We start from the raw sequence: 15,666 nt of genomic DNA on the forward strand, positions 1-15,666 counted from the left end.
TGTTGTGGCCTCTCCCGTTGCGGAGCACAGGCTCCGGACGCGCAGGCTCAGCGGCCATGGCTCACGGGCCCAGCCGCTCCGCGGCATATGGGATCTTCCCAGACCGGGGCACGAACCCGTGTCCCCTGCATCGGCAGGTGGACTCTCAACCACTGCGCCACCAGGGAAGCCCCATGAACTATGTTTTAAAATTCTTTCTAGATGCTCCTGCCTGCCAAAACTCTGAGTCTGTAATATATATTTTTTTAAATCGGAATATTAGCAAGTGTTACTAAAACAAGTTACTAAATGCTATTACCAAACTGAGACATCCTTCTTGATGAATATAATTTTATAACTGAAAAGGGAATGAAGGGAATGATTTGACATCCTTTAATTAATATAATATAATTATTCAATTAATAATCATTTAAGTCAGTGTATTACAAGAAGTGATTTGAAGTTTAGCTGAAGTCAACTTGAACAACCAGAGTATTATGTCTTGCTTGAGGCAAATACGCCGTAGAAACCACCAGAATCACCTGGGGAGTTTTTAAAATATAACCATGCTCAGGGCCCCCTAGCGGAGCTGCAGATTCAGTTGACCTGGGAGGGGCCTGGGCACCAGCATATTCCCCAGACTCCCAGGCGATTCTAATATACAGCCAAGACTGAGAATGCTGCTCCAGAACAACACACTCAGTGGAGCAGATTATTTAGCAAATTGTTTGAGGGGTCTTAAAAAATGAATTATTTAATACTAAAATCCAACTTCATTTTATTTTCTGACACAATTTGGAGACTAATAATCAAGGCAAGATCACAGATATGCCGAATGCTGATTTCAGCAAGGCATTTAACAAATCTTGATTATATTGCAGAAAGATTTTTTTGAATGCTAATTAATAATAGTAGTTTGACTTATATCTGGTTAAACTACAATCCAAAGTATATCTAAAAGGTGTGCGGTGTGTGTGTGTGTGAGAGAGAGAGAGAGAGAGAGAGAGACAGAGAGAGCGAGAGAGAGAGAGAGAGAGAGAGACAGAGTGACAGAGAGAGACAGAGAGAGAACGCGTCCTATATAAAGTCTAATCCTCTACTTTGACGGTTGCATAATCTTTATCAGTGAAGTGAATAGGATGCTGACTTGTAAAAACTACGGTGACATAATATTATGAACAACATATAATTCTTGGCATAACAAAGGTCTACTTTCAAAACAACCTTATACTAAAATAGTGATGTTAATGTTTAATAGAGGGAATAAAGCTGACTCCTGGATTCTGAGATAAAGACTTGGCTATGAAAGGATAGGATAATGGTCTTGCAGTTTAGAAATGTATGCATTAAAAGATGTAGGAATTTAGCAGCTTGAATGTTCCATATGAAACACTGGAGTGTCGTGGCTATTAAGACAAAACAAAACAACCCTCCCTAATGTGAGTTTAGCTGCATCAAAAGAAGAGTAGTCGCCATATCAGGATATATTTTATTCTTATTATTTTATTTATGACTTATTCAAGTCATACTGGATTTGAGATTCTGGATGCTAATTTTTCTAAGGTTTTGGTAAACAAGTTTGTTCAAAAAGGAATGAATAAGATAAAGAAGGATCTTGACATGTGGTGATATTAAAAAAAAAAAATCAAAGAGCTGGTAATTTTTAACTTGGAAATTAAGTGTGTATGGTGAACACAAGCAGAAAAAAAAAGGTTGTTTGGCTAAGAACTGACCTCAAATCAAACCTCATATTGTTGTCATACAATGAATGGCTTGTCCTTAAGGTAAGGACATCTCTTACATCTGGAATTTTCCAACCAAAGAGAGTGACTTCATTTGAGAACAGCAAAGGTTGGGTGCTGGCAATGTGGTGAGCATTTGTACAGTGTTTCCCCTTAGCTTCCTTACAGGTCTAACATTCACTTAACATGTGGTTCTGGGGAGTAAGCAATTTGTTTAAGATTATTAAACTACTTAATATCAGAAATGGAATTACAGGTAGGGGCTTCTAATCCTCTTCTAATATGGACAGTTGGTCTTTCTTGAAGAAAATAGTTATATATTGCCAATTTATATATTTATCACATTCTCCTTCTATATTCTATTTCAAATGACCACAGAGAGTATGAGAGATGTGGAAGTGAGTTTTCTGGCTTGCAATACGAATTTAATATGTATTGTCAGCTTTCAAATCATAAGTGATTCAGTCTTACCTACATGACTCAAGTAGGAGTCATGTATGTATGTGGGCACATAAAAGGTAAAAAGTACATCTTCTACCATCTTATAACAGTTTATATTTGGCATCTGGGGGAGTGCTTTAAGTTCTATTAGAATGTATTAGTCTGTCACAAAACAAGTTTTAGAAATTATGGCCTTAAGCACGTTCTTCTTTCTGTGAATGAATGAAATATGATTGTTGAAAATAACTTCTTAATGGCTTCCATTTATTTTTGAAACCTGTAAACATGCTGTGAAAGAGAACTAAGCTTTGGCATTTCCCTTCAAAAATTCTTCAAATTGTGGATAACTATGTGTAAATATTGCCTTAGTAAACTAAGCAGGAAATAGCTGATCTTTGCATGTCTCAGGACCTCCTGACCATAATCAAATTGAATGAGTGAAAGATCTGTATCAAACATCAGATTTAAAGTCATCCAGCTCTCATAAAATGCCTGAGATGTGATTATAAAATGAATTAATTATAATCTTTACAGAGGTGTCATTTGCACATATTTAATTTTGCATGTTTTTAAAGGCTAATAAATCAGGTAAAAAGAAGTATATGCCAAAAGCCATAAAAATTTTTACACTCAGTTAGATGAGGTGTTTTTTCTGTTACTTTAGTAAATAGTTGGCCAAAGTTTCTGCCATGAAACTGTATAGTTATTCAAACACTCTAAACAGAATAGTAATATTTAAGTATTTTAAATTATTTGTCACTTTCAGTAGATGTTCACTATACATTTAAATAAATAAATGGGAAAGCATGAGCAATGAAATAAGATATTTTTATATATTCACAAAAATAAACTCCTCCTGTGGCTCTCTACTTTATTAGCCATGTGATTGGGCATGCTACATTTTTCTTCATATTTTCTCATTAAATTAAATAGCATAATGTATGTAAAGTGCTTAAGATAGGCCTGACACTCAGAAAACATTCAATAAGCCTTAATTACTGCTGCTGTCATTGTTAAAACTCTCCTTCTTTTGATTCTCTATTTAACAAGCGTGGAAGATATATAGTTGGTAAAAAGGCCTATAAGATGGAATTTCTCTTTCCTTTTTTACATTAAAATATAGACTATTTCTGTTAAGAACTGAATGCTTGTGTCTCCCTCAAAACTCTTATCTTGAAACCCTAACCTCCAATATCATGTATTTGGAGATGAGGCATTTGGAAGATAGGTTTAGATGAGGTCATGAGGGTGGGACCTTCATGATGGGACTGGTACCCTTATAAAAAGAGAAAGAGTCCTGAGAGCTTTCTCTCCCTCCAGCCTGCTCCCCTAATGTCTGGGTGCTGAGGAGAGACCATATAAGGACACATCAAGGAACTAGCTGTTTACAGCCAGGATGCCAGACCTAACCAGACACTAAATCTGCCAGCACCACGATCTTGGACTTCCTAGCCTCCATAACTGTGAGAAAGTCAGTGGTTTAATCCACCCAGTCTATAGTATTTTGTTATAATAACTGGAGTGGAATAAGACAATTTCACTCTCCTACTCACTTGCACAGGAACATAGTTATGCACAAAATATAGTATCCAAAAGACTTAATAGACCGTCTATAAAAAAAAAATTGATTCATACTAGGTAAATACATTTCCTCTACTAATAATGTAGCCTGATCACTGGAGCTGTGCTCCTAAGGCATGCTTCCCACAGGTTGTATCCTAAAATGTTACTTGTTACATGGATGTTCTGAAAAAAATATAAATAAAACCCCACAAAGTGTCAATGTCAAGTAAACCTTGGAAACAATAGGTATAAAAATATTCTTGGGAATCCTGCATTGTAACGTTTTATTATATGTTATAGTTATCCAGAATTTCCTTTCTTTGGAAAACAGCACCTCGACTTCTTTCCTGAAGTTACTCTCCTTGATTGTGTGCAGTCCTGGCAGAATTATAAATCAAAGGAGCCCTTTATATATAAAAACACCAGATATGTAACCCAAACTAGCCAATTGAATCCTATCTCCTATGGTTTTTAATCTTAACCTGAATGACCCAAGGGCTGCAATAATCGACTGAAAGACAATTGGAGCTCATGCATTCCATGGTGGTGAGCGGACAGGATTTGTGATAAGTTCTTACTACCCAGATCCTGGCTTCTCTATTTTCCAAGCCTATTCTCCATCCTTGTCAATTCTGTGAGCTACATGATATACAACAATTATATCTCAACTCTGTTCAATTTAGGCAATGTCTTTGTTTTACTTGCAGTGAAAAGAAGTTAAATGATAAACACAGACAAAACAAACAAACACACATACAACCTGCCAACAAACCAGGAAGGAAATATGTGTGTATACATATGTATCTGTACATCTCTCTCCCTCTCTCTCTCTCTCTTTCTGTCTCTCTCTGTCTATGTCTATGTTTTACCCAATATTTCTCAATCTGATTTGACCAAAAATCTCCTCCCCCTCTGCTTCACCCCCCTTATCCCCTAGACATCTATTAGCTCCAGTTAACATGCTTTGAGCAATGTGTTCTGATGAATTAACTGTGTCTGTGAGGAATGTGTTGAATCTGAAGAATTGAGTCTGGCATTCCACAGTCCATTACTGCCTCCATCCCATTCACTTCCTCCACTTCTGCACATAATCTTCACTGCATCTAAGTGACTGCATCACATTGCTCAAAAAATCCACACTTACACAAGAAAACTCATTTTGGATTGTCTCATCTGGGCTTTTGCACAGGAATGTAAAGAAGTGCCATCTTTCATTAGGTTAAAAAATGAGATCAGAAACTCACCTAGGTTACTGTGTTTTCTCCCCCTGCTTTCATCTATATTGGCTTAAGGTAGTTAATCAAAAAGCAAGGACAAGGGGTGAAAGCATATGGTCTTTGATATTTAATAAATGAATTAGTGGTGGCCCTTGCTTAAGCATATAAATTAATAAGCATTAGGTCCTTTACTTAATGAGGAATTTCCCTTTTAAAACCTGAATGAATTATCGAAAAGACCATGGCATAAATTCAAAGACATTTTCTGACCTTCTAGTCTTCTGGCCAGCATGAATTTTTAACAAGATGCTGTATATCTGGAAGGTCCATTAGAAACTGTTCATATGAAAACTTTGCTTAAAAAAAAAAAAAAGTTAAACTAGTGAGGTAAAGAAAGTACCTAAGAGAGCAAGAGAATATTTAACTTGTGCAATGCTGAAGTTTTGAAAAAAATTTTTATGATCTCACATTTGCTCTAAAATAATAAGAAATAATAAAGATTTTTATTTTTATTGATTTTATCTCAGATCATATTTTAAAATGTTCAACACTGTAGGAAATAATAAGAACATAACTGTTAATATGTATTTTAAGGGTAAAAGTTATAGGTAATAGTAAAAGTTTTCTATGTTCTTGTATCATATATTGCATTACAAAATTTGTTCTATAAATTATGCTTTCCAAGATCTTTAAAGTCAAAACAAAATGTCTTCCTAAAATCTGTAATAAAATATCATATTTTTAACTTAGGATATATTTTAATGAAAAAAAAAGTTAAAAGGCTTGGTATTGTCTCCTAACACTTATTCTAAACTCGGTTGTTTGTATCTCAGCAAAGATACTTACAGACCTTTTATTAACCCTGGGGGAAGAGTGGTTAACAGACCACTCTACTGAGGAAGTACCTAGAAGTGGAATGGCTGGGCTATATGGTAGGTATATGTTTAACTTTATATTCTAACCAAGAAGTTTACCAAAGTGGTGGTACATTTTACGTTCCCCCCAGTGTGCATGAGAGTTCCAGTTGCTACCCATCTTCATCAACACTCCTTATTGTCGGGTTTTTAAGTATGTAGCTATTATAATGGGAATATAGACATACTTATTGTGGTTTAAATTTGCATTTTTCTGATGACTAATGGTGCTGAGCATCTTTCCAAGTGCCTATTTATCATACATATATCTTCTTTTGTATAGTGTCTGTTTTAATATTTTATTTTTAAATTGGGCTATTTGTATTATTATTGACTTGCAAGGGTTCTTTATGTATTTTGGATACAAGTATTTGACAGATATTTGTATTGCAATTATTTTTTCCCATTTCTTTGTTGTTGTTTTTTTTCCATTCCTTTGTTTTGTTTTCAAAGTCTTTCAAAGGGAAATTGTTCTTAATTTTGAGAAAGTTCAATTCATTAATTTTCTGTATGTGTGTGCTTCTTGTGTCTCTAATACAAGAAACATTTGCCTATTCTAATGTTGCAAGGATTTTCTCTTATGATTCCTCCCAGGAATATTACTATTTTAGTTTTCACAATTAGGTCAAGATACATCTCTATTTTTATAATGAGAGGTAATAGCCAAAATTGATTTTTTTCTAGGAAAACTAAATATAAATATATAGTTTTCCTAGCACCAAATACATGAGAGTCTATTTCTGAATCGCCAATTCTGTCCAACTGATCTAAATATCTTTTTGATAATACCATACTCTTTCGATTACAGTGGCTTTAGAGCGATTCTCTAAATCAAATAGTAGATGTCCTCCAACTTTGCTCTTTTTAAAAATTATTTTGTCTATTCTAGATAATTTAAGTTTTCAATTTGGGGAGAATTGATGTCTTAATTTTGAATCTTCCAATCCATGAATATGATATATCTATTTATTTAGGGCTTCTTTAATTTTCCTGTGTAATGTTTTATAGTTTGCAGTATCAAGTTATCACAGATCATTCTGGGTATTTGTCACATTTCCATTTGTTCTTTTCTTTTATAGTTTTTTATTTCTCTTCTTAGAATTTCTTTCTTACCTTTCATTTAATGGTATAAATTTTATCTTATTTATAAAGCATGATTAAAATAATTAAAAATTAAAAATTGATTTAAAAATTTTAAAATTGCTTTAAAATTTTTGTCTGATATTTCCAACATATGGAACATCTCAGCATTGGCATCTCTTGATAATCCTTTCCCTTAAGAATCTTCCTGGTTCTTTGTATGTGGATGAATTTTGGATTGTGTCTCAGACATTTTCAGTATGTTGTGAAGACTCTGGGTCCTGTTAAAATCTTCTGATAACTCACCAGTTTCTCTTAGCAGACAATCTGCATGGTTAGGTTTAGATTGAAAGTTCTGTCTCAGCTTCTGGGGCAGTAATTCTAACAGCAGATTATGTTTCAAGGCTTTTGCTAGGATGCTTTGAATCTGTCTCATATTTGCCCAACTCAGGGGTAAATTGCATTTGTGTTGGCTCATACACTGAATTAGGGGATCTGCTTTTCACACACTCTTTGACTTCTAGGGGCTGCTTTTTCTGGTCCTCTGGCTTAAAAGACAGGTTTCTCTCAGAGTTTCAGTCCTCTGCCCGTTAGTACAGTACCACAGGACTAGGGACACCCTCTGGGCAAGACTCCTCCCCCTAAAACAAGAGAAAAAATAATGGGAGTTTCACTTACACACAGATCACAAGATCTCCTTTTTCTATTCTTCTGGCCAGAAAGATATTTGTCCCTGAGGGTTTTAGGTTCTTGCACTGCCACCACTGCATTGTCGCTCCATGACTGGGGACACCTGTGGGCAGGACCAGTGGTTTTTAGTTGGCAATTTGCCTATTCATATTTTATAGTCTGTTTCTTAATCTCTCTATTGATGTCCACTTCCACTTTTAATAATACTTAAACATTTATTTTATTTTATGGATCTGATAATTCTAATATTTTAAGTGTTCTTTTATCCCATTCTATTGCTTGTTTCTTTTCTTGATCCATTAATGCTTGTTTTTAATAATGTACCGTTTGTGTTGTGATTTTAAAAAAATCATTATCTGATGAATTCTTTGAGATCTTTGGAATGATTTCTGTTTGTTTCTCTCAGATGTCTGAGGGCACTAACAATCTAAGAATTCTCAGCTGAAAATATATTCTCAACTGAAGAGTTTTCAGAAGAATTGAGTACTATGAATTTAGACCAGAAACTTATGTATGTGAAGGTGGACTTGTAAAAAAAAAAATATGATAAGTCTTGCTTACGGTTATAACAACTTCAGGAAAAGTTTTTTTCCTATTTTATCCTTTCACTAAGAGTTTGCCTTCCAGAGTCTTTGTTTTAGTAACTATTCAGATTCCTCAACTTGTGTGGGGCCCTTGAAAACATTAAAACCAAAGCTTTATGTCACTAGTGATTTCCAGATGGCCTCAGGAAATCTGGTAGCTTCAATCCTTCCATACCTTTCTGGACTTTGAGGTTCTTTGCTTATGTTACACTGTCCGTACAGACCAAATCACTGAGGGCAATATGAGAATTATTACATTCCACAGGTTATTCCAGTTTTTAGAAATTGTAAGTAGGTACAACTCAAAGACACTGTGATACTCTACCTGCTTTTAACTTATTTTTCCTTAATATTTCAGAAAATCATCTTGTCTCTTAAGAAAAAGAAATGTCACATCAGACCCTTCAAGCTGGAAAGTATATCCTTCCAAGAACAGCACAGAAGGCTAAGTGTATGATTAATATCTTCCTTAAATCATTAGTAAAATGGCCATGGTTATAGCTATGTCTTTCTTAGGAGTCTGCTCAAAAAGAGGAAAACAAGAAGAAATATGAAATAGAATATAAAAACAGAATATTTGTGCTTCTGCATTTGTGTGACTTTCTGTAAAGTGTGGTTATAATTTTATATGGTCATATTCAGGACACTTTCATGAGCACAATAAATGTAATAGAAATATACACAGAGTTTAATAAGTATTTTGAGATCAAAGGACATAAGTTGAGTGCTTTAGGGAAAAGAGAATGAAAGTAGGTCAGAATTAAATTTTGATTGAGAGAGAGTTTAAGGAAATCAGAAGCAATGATTTTCCAGCGTATTTCAAGGAGTTTCTTGAAAGAGAAGTCAAGGTAGGCATATTGGGCATATTGACTTTCTTTCTGTTTTCCTTCTCTTTGATATTCTGCTACTGTGCCAAGGCTTGCAATTGATTAAAATAAAATAAGGTTGATATATATATATATATATATATATATATATATATATAATCCCACATATTTAGGCATATGCAAAATATATATTTATATTGAAAAGTATAAGTTAAAGTTATTCTGGAAAAATTGGTTGGGGAGAAATTATCTATAAAAAATATGTGCTCTTTAATTTTCTTATAAAAGTTTGGAAATGTATAATTCTTATATTTAGGTAATGCCTTATCTCATAATCTAGTGAAGTAGGCAATTAAGTAATTAAGGCCTCCTACGGAGTTTATCTGTTACAATTTCACTGCTTCTGAAAATACTATCTCCCCAATATCTTCATATAAAGTAGTTAATAGTGTATTCAAAAATCCTATGCTGGGCTTCCCTGGTGGTGCACTGGTTGAGAGTCCGCCTGCCAATGCAGGGGACACGGGTTCGTGCCCCGGTCTGGGAAGATCCCACATGCCGCGGAGCGGCTGGGCCCGTGAGCCATGGCAGCTGAGCCTGCGCGTCCGGAGCCCGTGCTCAGCAACGGGAGAGGCCACAACGCGGCCCGCGTACCGCAAAAAAAAAAAAAAGTAGTACTTAGCTCTTTATTGTTGTGTGGTAAAGAATTTAACTTTCTCCCAAACTGGTCTGACTTTTATCCTTGATTTCTGAGAGATAATCTCTAAGCCCTTGGAATGTTATGCCTTCTAGGAGTGTCTGTGTTCTCGTGTCCTTGGGTCATCAGATAGTCTAACAATATGATTTGGGGGGTGGGGGCTGGCCATGCTAGGAATACCCACAATGTGATTTAGGGTGGGGCTTTGGGTCTTGTGTTATCAGTTGACCATTGGAGGGACTAAAGACTGAGATCAGTCATATGGACAATTAATCATGCCTACATAATGGAGCTCCAATAAAAGTCTAAACACTAAGCCTTGGGTGAGCTCCTGTGATTGACAATGCCCTGTCCTTGTCATCACACAACAATGCTAGAGAGTAATGCTGTCCTGACCCCACAGGAGAGGAAAATTGGAAGCTTCATGTTTGAAAGCCTCCTAGACTCTACTTTGTGTGCTTTTCTTTTGATGAATTTAATCCATGTATGTTCATTTTTGAGTCTCTTAAAGACCAAGGCAAAGAGAGAAGTGTGAGCTATTACAAGATACACAACATCCACAGAATAAAGCACTTTCTTTCCCATAAAAACTGAGATAGCAGAGCAATGTGTACTATGAGTCCCCAGGAGGACAGTACCCATCATCTATAGAGTTTCTCACATTTCCCATATTTACCATGAAATAAATTGTGATTCTAAAATTTTAGCAATTATTAAAATAAAGCTGTAGTAGTTCTAAACAAAATGTGCTAGTGTTGCAATTAATTCTTTCAGGAGAAAATATTTTTTACAACCCATAAAATTTTAAAGATACTTATCAAAATTTAGGAATTTCCCTGAAAGAAAAAGAGAGCATGTTACAGCAGTGAAATTGGTAGAGACAAAATCTGAGGAGATTAAAAAAGAAAAATCACAAAAATAACTTAAAAGAATAAATTACACAAATATTTGTTTATCCTAAGTCTCTAAGTTCTCTATTAATGAGGCAAATTTCCTTATATACTTGCAACTCTTAAATAGAAAAAGAACAAAAGACTAATGCGGTCCCTACATAGGGAACAAAACTGTAATATAGGGAAAGATCTAGGATATTAAATGTAACTTTGTAGATTCACAAAATGTAAATTAGTATCATATGGAACACAACGGTAATGGCATAGGTTGTTAGGTTTTATGAGAAATGTCTGCCATTGCTATTCATATTTCCATCATGGTTAATATGAATAGATGAATGGAAGAGCTTAGTACCTGGCACATAGTATATACTTCATAAATGTTTGTTGCAATGAATGCTACTTTTTCCAACTCTTCTTCCATCATTTCTTTCAGAACAACTCTAGTTTGAGTAAGAGTGAGAGCAGAAGTATGCAAAACAGAGATTCTAAGGATGGTGAGAGAGAGAGAATTTGAGAGAGAGATATACAGAGACATAGAGCAAGAGAGAGAAGGGCATGATAGTAATATGTCTTCCATTACTCAGGACTGTCTAAATGTATATATAGATATAAATATCTACATTCTGACATGGGAGATAACACATTTTGTATTCAGTCTGAAAAGTTGCAGCTCACAGACTTACTAATATATGCAAATTATTTGCATAAGGCATTATGTTGAGAGAAGAAATAAAACAAGATTCCCTTTTGTGGCCATACAGGGGTGAATGTGCTAATGATGTTATCACTGTTGTTGGCATTACATGACTCAACTCACATGGCTGCACTTTATCTGGTCCTACAGGTACTTGAAAAGTACTCTCCTTGCATATATTACCATGATACATATCTTTTCTATCTTCCTCATATATTGAGAAATAATTCATTTAGCCAAAAATAGTGAATTTTGAAAAATGAGCTCATGATTTGGTCAAAATTTGCCAGATAGTAGTAACACAATTGAATCACTGAACAATACAAACACATATCATAAAATCACACATCAAACAAACAAGCCAGAGTCAGTTGACTAGTGGAGGTTAAATCCTTGCAACACATAGCAATGCAGGTCCTATGTTTGGTATCTGAACTTAAAAATGTTCTGGAGTATTACCAAGACTGTCTCATCAGAATTCATTTCCCCTGCCAAAGCATTCCGTAAGTGTGGAAGAGATAAAACCGCAACACAGAAACATATGAGCAGAAGATAAAAGGAGATCAGTGAGCAGGAAAATATGTTTCTTAAAATCTGTGCTACAGTCATTTTTCTTCTCAGTTTTGTTGTTTGTTTTGCCATTGAATGCCCATAGCCAACATTAAGAACGTTTCTATACAACAGCAAGAGAATAAATTGATTCAGACCAAAAAGTCAGTTCAGTTAATAAAATAACAACAACAGCAGTAGCAAAAAAATGGAAATCAGGTTGTTTGGTATTTTATAATAAATTGGTTGATTTGTTTAAATGTTGTGTAGGTACAGACTAAATGACTAGTAACAAATGTAAGTTTTTCATTTCAAATTTGCTTTACCTGTAATCACGTGTACTTTTAATATTCATGTTCCATTGTGCTTTGTGTAATGTTTACTGTTAAGAGTTTTTGCTTTCTTCAAGGTATTATATCTGAAAAGTGGATATGTTTCCCTAAAGACGAAAGTGCTGTTTGAGAAATGGTCTTGTGCTCTAACTAGACAGGCTCCCATGAGTTAGTAAGATGGCATATAAATATTTGTCTCAGTATAACTTTTCCTATATACATTTCTTTTCTGTAGTGTACCTAATATTAAAATCTTTGATTTAAACTGTTTCCATATCTGAATTTTTCCAAGAATAAAATTTTAATTCTGTTTATCTAAGCTGTTTTATGATGGTACAAATGGTTGGACAAATTCTCCAACCCATTAATTTGCTCTGGGGGTAGTACTTGTCTCAAGTCCAGATTATCCAAGACATCCTACTTAAACTATTTTGTCAGGTAGTGTCAATGCATTCTGAAATATTCTAGAGATCTAAGTATCATTGAAATGAAGAATTAAAGAAGAACTGAATTAAATAAGCAAGAGCTTTAATATAAATGTAAACTGAAAAAGTCACTAGTCATAAAATATGGAGATACTGTTTGAAAAAAATTAATAATTGCTCAAAAAAAAGCAAGCATGCACACCGATATTTTTTTAATTCCACAAATAAATATGTAATTTGCATATTAGTGGTGCTTGTTGACTCTTCCCAAGAAAATTGTAAAGAACTGACATCTCATACGTGAATGGAGCTGGTCAGGCATGACTTTAAAATAAATTATCCTTGAAGGCAATTTTAGCTCTCAGAAACTTAGCTAAAGCTTGAGTGGTTAAAGAGACTAAAAGAAAAAAAAAAGAATAATGTAGTATTTCAAGAGAGGGAAAAAACTAGCAGAAAAAATAATTCCATTTCTTAGTGTTTGGTTTTCAATTTTCACAACCTCAGGTTCAACCAGCAACCTGAAAATTTAGAATGACCTGTCTTACGTATTGCAAAGGGCAGACACTCAAAACACACCTGTTGAATGAATGAACGGTTAAAGCATAAATACGTTAGAAGCTAAGTATGCAATAAATCAGTTGGAAAAAAAAACACTGTCTAATTTGTTCTTTGCAATTAGAACTTGAAATACAATTAATAATAGTTACTAGTCTGTCAATGAACATTTATTGAGACTTTAGTCCAATCAAACCTAGAGATACTTTGAAATAGATAAGGTAAAACAGAAAATGTCTCCTTCCCTTCCTTACCTCTTAAAATGTAAATACTATACATGAAATGATATCAAAAAGGGATAAGAACTGAGCAGAGAATTAAACCAGAATCATGTCTTGTAGAATAAGATGGTCTCTTTGAGGTGGTGACATTTAAGCTGGAATCTAAATAAGGGGAAATTAGCCATGCAAAGATTGGGACAACATCATGACAGGCAAAATAAAGTTAATGAAATAGCCATTAAGTTAGAATGTCTTTGATATGTGTCATCACACTGAGCAGAAAGTAGGCAAGTGTATCTAGAGGTTAGGGGGATAATTTGTTAAAAGGCCAAAGAGGATGGCAGAGTTTAGATAATTTAAGGGCTTTTTAAGAAAGGAGATAGGTGGGTGATTTTCACCAAGCAACTGAAGGAGTTTAAGAAAAATGTCATTAACATCATATATTTTAGAACATTATGTTATTTACGTATTATATCACTGAGTCTGGACTACTTAGATAATTCAAAGTTGGAAATAAAAACAGTTGATTCTTTGGCATACAGCTGTTTAAACCATGAATCTATAGGATTTAAACCTAGAAAGACAGTGGGATAAAAGGGCGAGGCACCAGAAAAAGGAGTCTTCGGAGAAAGCTGAGACACTGGTTCTAATCACAAAGTGTAGGAAATATTAGATGATTTTGATTTAATTTTTCATTTCCCTCTAAGTTTTAAATTAGAAATTATAAAACAAAACTGTCATAGTGTACTTTAACTTACCTAGTGATTGTTTCTTCGGAAAGATAGGTCAGTAATCTTACTCTATATGTAATTTTATAGGAATTTCCAGTATTGTTAACTTTTAAGTGGGATTTTGCACATTTTTAAGCAGGATATTCAGAATCCCAAATCATTTTATTTTATTTTATTTTATCTTATTTTATTTTATTTTATTTTATTTTTAAATCCCTGCCTAAAGGTTAAAAAGTCCTTATCAATCAAAAAATATTTATGGGAACTTGAATATCCATTTATTGCTGATTGATTCATTTATTTTGATGTAAAATCAAAAGAGTAAAAAAAATTTTCTAATTTAAATTTGAAGTTTTTATTGATTGAGAAAATTGATTATTTGAGATAATATAGGGGGGGACAAGACAATATTTCCAATTATTTAGGTGAATTGTTTAGAGAATTCTCTAACTTAGACATACCAAATAGATTTGGTGAAGTAAAAAAGTACTTAAGAATTTAGGCTTATAGTATTTTTTTAAAAAGTCACTTAGAAGTTCAAATTGTCTGAGTAGGAAAAATTTAATTAATTAATTTTATGGCCAATTTTATCTAAACTACTAATTTTTAATTAAAATACATTTGGGACTTGAGTACTGGCCATTGATAAAATTTCCAGATTGTTTGTGTGTGGAACCATGACATATGTCTTTATGTGTCTACTGTGATGGAACTGATACATCCTCCAAACATTCAAAGTATATTTTCCCCATGTCCAGTGGTTTAGTATAATTTAGAAATCACCTTGATAGTCAAAGCATGTTTTCATTTTGTATAATGGAATGGTCTAATTTGGAACTGAAATTATTCATTTGAACAACAATTCCTGAGCATGTACTTCATGCCAGTTTGGGTCATATTTGATCCTGTTGATGACTACGTTGGTTATTGTGCAACTAAAAATAAAATAGACAGCATATGAGGAGGCTGATTACACGTACAGTATTCAATTACATAGTCTATGTAAACAAGCTTAGATGTTTGGACATTTTAAAGTCTGCCATGAAATGTGGAGTTGTAAGAGAACTTTCGAGTTATCTAAACACTTTTCAAAACATACGGAGTTCTCTTCTGCATCATCCTTCTTGCAGGTCTGCTCATAGTTGTCCAGACTTGAGTACTGGCAAATGGCAGAAACTTTCTTGCTAGAGTGGCCCATCCTGTTGTTCAGTAACTGAACATAGCTTGTGGCAATTTTAGTCTTACTTTATTAATTTGATTGTAAGAGATTTTAGCTTGTTTTTAACTTTCCTTTGTTTTTTTTCCTCACACACATTGGAGTTATCTCCTTCTGAGGATCTTAGAATGTCAACTTTGGGTTGTAACTCTACAGAAATAGTAACTATAACTTTTCATTTTAATCATAATGTTAAAAATTTAAAAGAGTCCACAATTCTTTCACATATTGGGCATTTTAATTTTGTGTATGATGTGGGTTTTCCTTACTTTTCATATTTGTAAAAGATGAGTGCTGTTTTTTATATATATTC

Source organism: Physeter macrocephalus, chromosome 1, assembly GCF_002837175.3.
Source record: "Physeter macrocephalus isolate SW-GA chromosome 1, ASM283717v5, whole genome shotgun sequence".
Taxonomy (NCBI): domain Eukaryota; kingdom Metazoa; phylum Chordata; class Mammalia; order Artiodactyla; family Physeteridae; genus Physeter; species Physeter macrocephalus.